The following is a 6,528-nucleotide window of genomic DNA, read 5'->3' on the forward strand; positions in this document are numbered from 1 at the left end:
GATCAAGCACAATGGAATAAAGCAATAAACCATGTCAAGACCAAAACATGCAATCACTATAACCAAGTGATCACAATGCTCATTCACACTTGGAATGAACATCCGGACATTCAAGATGACAAACACAAGGCAAATCACTTGAATGACCAACACTCAACCAATGCACACTACATGAAGTATGTGCATCTAGAAAAAATCCTACACGGGCACAATAGTGAAAGTACTTAAAAAGGAATACATAGTATTAGGTTAGAAGTACTGATTTAACAAAGTACAAAGGCTGCATATAGCATGACATAAACCACAAAGACCTACAAATGTGCATAAACAAACCCTTAAAACTTACATAAGCAACATGAGTACAAAGTAGAACACAAAACAGAACATATGCTGAATAAACTGACTAGACAACATCAATATGTAAATAAACAAGTATAAAACACATTCAAGAGTTATGAGTTTAAACCAAAATAAGACTAGGACCTATAATAACAATAGTTAATCAACCAACTATCAAAACTATAACCAAAAACTTTTAAGAGATAAAGAAATCTCCCCCTCAAAACAAGCACTCCCCCTCAAGCAAGCACTCCCCCTCAAGACCTGCCCCAAAAACTCTTCCCCTTTTTGACCGAAATGGCCAAAGGGTCACTGCTCCTGGTTAGTGTGAATGCTGTCAAACTTGGCTGAGAGTACATCCAGCTAATCCTGCATTGCTGTCATCCTTTCAATATGCTGGTTTTGAACTTCTCTGAGTTCATCAAACCTTTCCAAGATGATCTGAAATGCATTAGGAGGTGCAGTTGATGAAGTAGAGGCCTTGCTTCTCTTGACTCTTCTTCTTGGTGTGGAAGATAGTCCTGTAGCCTCTGCTTCAGTCTCTATTGGATCACCTTCTTCTTGAACACCCTCCTCTTCTTTACCTGGAAGACGACTTTGTATTCTTATGAGAGTAAATTGTTAATTGTTGATAGAGGAGGCAAAGTACTGATATCCTGAGAAATTGCAACACCCTTTTCTCTAAAAATCCTCATGAGAAGACTAGGAAAAATCAGCTTGGGTCTTGAGGTGGATCTAGTCTCATCCACTATAGTATCAAAGATATGAGAGCTGATGTCAATAAAGGTTTTCTCCTTAAGTTCCATGAGAAAGATGGCTCTAACATTTGTAAGTGTAATCATCTTCCTTATAGGGTACAGATTGTACATCATTATGGTGGTTAGGCACTTCATATCTTTAGGAAAATCAGAAGTGTTGAGACATCTCTTTTCTATAACTCCACCAATTCTTTTCTGGACAGTTTCTAGAGAAAGCATTCTGTCCTTGTAGTTAGTGAATTCATAATCTTCCAATCCCTCAAGCCCTAGAACCTTATCAATGTCATGAGCATCTAAGGTAAATTCTTTTCTTCTTACCCAACAACTTAGCTCCTCCTCCCTTATCACAACATTTGCATAGAATTCTCTTATTAGAGGGTCACACACAGGTGGAAGGTCACTCAGCAGTTTTTCCCAACCTCTACCCTTAAAACACTTTGGAATGAAAGTGTCCTTCAACTCCTTGAAATCAACAAATATTTCCTGAATGATGGTTCCTTTTGAAAAAGAATCCCTATATCTCTCAAAGTGTTGAATGGACCTAAATAGGTTAGGGTCCATTTTCATTCTTTTGTCAGATTTCTTAGCAGTGGTCTTTTTCTTTGTAGGTGATACAACCATCTGTAAACAAGTAGAAAAGGCCACAACAAGGCAAAACACAATGTGGAAATTCACACATATTAGCAACAAGGTAGTTACAAATAGAGTAACAAAGTGACCATACAGAACACAGAATCAACACAGTTGATAATCAAAGGATGGATATATCAAAACAAACAGGTTTAAACAGCAAAAGAGCAATCAAGAGCAAAAAAAATGACATTGTAAATCTCATTCAGATAGATATTAGTCTATGTCAATGAGCCATGACATAATGGGTATGAAGAGTGCAAGAAAGAAACTAAAAACAGCATCAAAAACAAGATTGGGTATTTTAAGATAAGAACAATGCCAACCTCAAACACCACACACTCAAATATCCTGAAAATTTTAACACCACATTCAGAGATAAATATAGAAACCCCAAAGCCATATGCCCAAAAGAAAATATAACAAATATCAATGTTCAGACCAAAAATTGGCAACCTGATGAACACACATAACACTGAAACACCTCTGCAACAAAAAGAAATACCCTCGCATAATCAAACTCAACATTTCGGCAAACCCATGTTTGAACAAAATATATCGCAGAATCACAGATGTAGCAATCAAAACAAAAACCTAAAAGGCAAAACAGTAAGAATGAAGTAAGGGAAAGAAAACCCATACCTTTTTCTTGGTGTTTGATGAGGACATGATGCAAAGATGAGAGCTTTTTCAAAGAAACATGGAGTGTTTGAAAGAGTGATTTGAGAAAGACAATGAACAGTTATAAATTTTCGAGGGAAAAACTGAAAAATAATTTTAAAATCTGCCTTTAAAATGTGAAACACGCGTTTTTCACGATTGGGTCAAGTCACCAGGTTAAGTCATGAACTACTATGAAGCATGATTTTTGAAAAATCTTCTAAGTGTTTTTTGCGACTGGAAGGTCTACCCGTGAGATAGTCGCCAGGGGAGCCACGAAAATCTCTGTGTACCCCTTGCGATTGGATCTTCCACCCGCGAACAAGTCGCCACACTGAGCCGCAAAAACCATAAAACTCAAAAATCTTCTAAGTCTTTTTCACGACTACAGCCTTGACTTGCCAGTGACCCGCGAAAACTCTCGGAGTGAGCTTCGCGACTGGAGCATGCGACTGGACCTACCCGCGACTAGACCTATCCGCGACTAAGTCGCCAAAATAGGACAACACTGTTTTTGAAAATTTTGACATTTTTTGTAAAAAAAAAATACTTTCCAAAATCAAACTAAAACACTCAAAAATATTTTTGTATTTGATCAACAAAGATTGAGCTAGTGAAAACACATTTAATCAAGTACAATCACACAAATGAATATGACATTCATTGAACATAGACTTGTGTGTTATGTGTGGATATAAAAAATGAGATAGTCCTTAGTTTAATGTGAAACTTTAATGATCAATTCAATTAAGGCATACACAACTAGCACTAGATAATGTGACCTATCTCAATTATAGAAACATGCATATATGATCTCCCACAAGTACTTGACAACAATTCTTTGAAGCTTTTCATTTGGTTCCATATTCAACATATCATTTGCATTTTTTGAGCAAAGAAAATCTCTTTTTGAGATAGATGCCTGAAATTTTTGATATTTCAATTGATGAGTTAGCCTTTGGCTTTTTGGGCATCAAACATTTTATTTTGGTCGCTTTCCCTTTTTCCTAGTCGAATACTAGTATGTGCGATAGGCTTTTGCAGCTCTATATCTCTTTTCATTTGGAGATTTACATTTAGAGAGTTCTTTTAAGCATAAAAATAAAAAGTGAGAAGATATATAGACATGAGTCTATGCATGTCTCAAGATCATCAAAACCATTCACTAATCATTCATGACAAGGTTGAAGATCTATTTACAACAGTCACATAGATTTCAAAATTTCTTCCACGATGATATAAGTGCATGAGAGACAAGCTAAGCTCGTTAAATGCACAAAACCATTAGTACAAAGGTACAAGGCAAAACATGGTTTGAGACTAACCTCAACAAAGTCGATCAAATTTTTTGGATTTTCAACTTTTTATGTGTTTTTGGATATTTGACACAAAAACAGTAAAAGATTGATCAAAGAAAACACCAACAAAAATAAATAAATGCATTTGAAGCAAAGACATAACAACAAAAACAAATTACTGGCAAGAAGCACACAACCAAGCATATTCACAAACATGGAAAGTATTGATGCATGGACATGTTGTAATGCTTATGCATGAGTACCCTTTGTCACTCACACGTCACGTGCGTTTGGGGTGATATCCTTGACGGATCGGGTACGAGAGTTGGGACTATCAAACCTTCGTGTGAAGCTTTCCAGGCAATTGGTGAAAGCACTGATCATCTTCATCACGTCCATCATTCCTGGATCACGATTTTGACTTCTTGGTTGCTTACCACCCCCAAGACCTATTGTCATTTCTTCTTCCTTATGACTGAAGAGTACTTGCATTGTTCACTGCTTTCAACTTGTGACAATTGGATCTTGTATGTCCTTGTACTCCACAATAGTGACAGAGATAGTTCATTCTAGGACCCTGGTGAGGTTTTGGAAGTGATCTTCCTCTAGCTCCATATCTGGAGTTTGATTGACTATGGGACTTATTGAACACCTGTTGATCAGCCACATTGTTCATCTTCTCAGTTTTAATTTTCTCAAGAATAGACTTATTCACAATCATCTCTTTAGCCTTTACAAGCTTCACTTCTTTGTCAGCCATGGCTGATGTGCTACTCCCTCCGGTGTAACCCAACCCTGACTTATCTGAGGAAGGTTTTTGAGATGAAATAACTTCTTCTAACTTCTGGCTGAAGACTCTTTCTATCTTGGCATGAGATTGCACCACCTCTTGCTCAAGATATCTTACTTTGGTATAAGCTTCAGACAGCTCACCATTTAGTGTCTTAATTTCACACTTCGCCTCCTTGTATCGTGCCAGAAGACTTTTGTAATCTTCCTCAACCTTCTTCATCTTCTTAATGGCTGCATTAGCCACCTTAGCATATTCACCGGTCTTTTCAAGGAGTGAGTTGTAAGTCTCTTGCAATTCCACTGCTTTTTCAGCTTCCTCATCTTTAGACTCCTCACCTATTCTAATAGACTCCAAATCAAAATGTTCTCCAAGCTCCTTCACAAGTGAACCTAAATCATCTGATGACTCCACATGTGCAATAGTCATGAATGCAGAGTAGTTTCCTTCTCCATCACAACTCTCTTCAAAATCAAAACTCGAAGAGTCTATATCACCTAGCGTTGTGGCATACGCCTTGCCTTTCCCTCTCAAGAAATTCGGGCACTCCTTCTTGATATGCCCATGGCCATTGCTTTCAAAACACACAATGTCTGAAGGAGATTGAACATGCTTCGCTTCACTTTTCTTAAAGTCTTTCCTATCACCTGTTGAGGATGGAAACTTCCCTTTGTTGAATGGCTTCCCACTATTCTTCATCTTCAGGAATTTTCGGAAGTCTTTCATAAGATATGATACTTCCTTCTCCATTCCATCTTCTTCAGAAGGATCATCCATTCTTTTGGTGATAATTTTAAGAGCAAGCGATTTACTTGTCTTGTGGGAAGGCAGTCCAAGTTCATACGTTTGAAGTGACCCAATGAGCTCTTGGATCTTATTTCATCCAGGTCCTTGCTTTCTTTTATAGCTGTGACTTTTGCTCAAAAGCTCTCCGGTAAGGATCTTAAATTTTTCTCACCACCTTAGTATCTTCAATCTTTTCACTAAGATTGAGCTTCGCAATCACAATTTCATTGCGTTTCCCATAAAACGAATCAAAGGGCTCATCATCTCCCATTTTAAGCTCTTCAAATTTGGTGGTAAGCATTTGGAGTTTTGTGTCCTTCACCTTCTTAGTCCCCTCATATGTTGTCTTCAAAATCTTCCAAGCTTCCTTGGCCACTGTCATGTGAGATATCCTGTAGAATTTATCTGGAGACACACCACAGAATATAGCATTTAAAGTTTTACTGTTAGCATTGGTTGTCGCAAGAGCTGCCTTATCCCAGGTGGATTTTTCTGCCTCCGGCTTGGTCCAACCTATTTCAACCACATCCCACACGGTGTCATCAATAGAGCATAGGAATGCCCTCATTCTAACTTTCCAGAAGGCATAATTGTTACCATTAAAAAATGGTGGAACATTTAAGGAATGAGACCTATCCATCTCAAAGAGGGTCAAGGATCACACTTAGGTATTTAAACCACAACAAGTGTACCCGCTCTAATACCAATTGAAAGTTCAAAATGTGTCTAAAACACGCTTGAACGTTTAGACCCCAAAATATAAAATATCAATTCAAGCTTATAATCAAATAATTAATGTGCGGAACATGAACATAAGCCAAACACAGAATTGATAACAAATCTATGCCAAATATAAACACATCCACAGTAGTAAATATAAGACAAAGATAAAGGGAAGGAAGATGCAAACACACGGACAACACACGATGTGTTATCGAAGAGAAAACCGAAGTTCTCGGTGTAAAACCTCTCTGCCGCCCTTCAAGCGGTCAAATAATCTACTAAAGAATGTAGTTGGGATACATGAACTGTAGAAGACCCTCCAAGCCTAATCTACCCAAGTACCTAAGCCCTCCAAGCTTCTTACTCCAATGAGGTTACGCCGAACCTATTTCTTCTTTAGCTTCCCAAATTCCACTACTAGACCATAGCATCAACTAATGTATATTGGTTCCTTCCAAACTGCTTCCCTTAGTACCAAATGAACCTTCTCACAAACATAGGTGTGGTGAGATAAGGATTTGGTCAATGACCTCTTAAGAGTATA

Source organism: Quercus suber, unplaced genomic scaffold, assembly GCF_002906115.3.
Source record: "Quercus suber isolate HL8 unplaced genomic scaffold, Cork oak 2.0 scaffold_476, whole genome shotgun sequence".
Lineage (NCBI taxonomy): Eukaryota > Viridiplantae > Streptophyta > Magnoliopsida > Fagales > Fagaceae > Quercus > Quercus suber.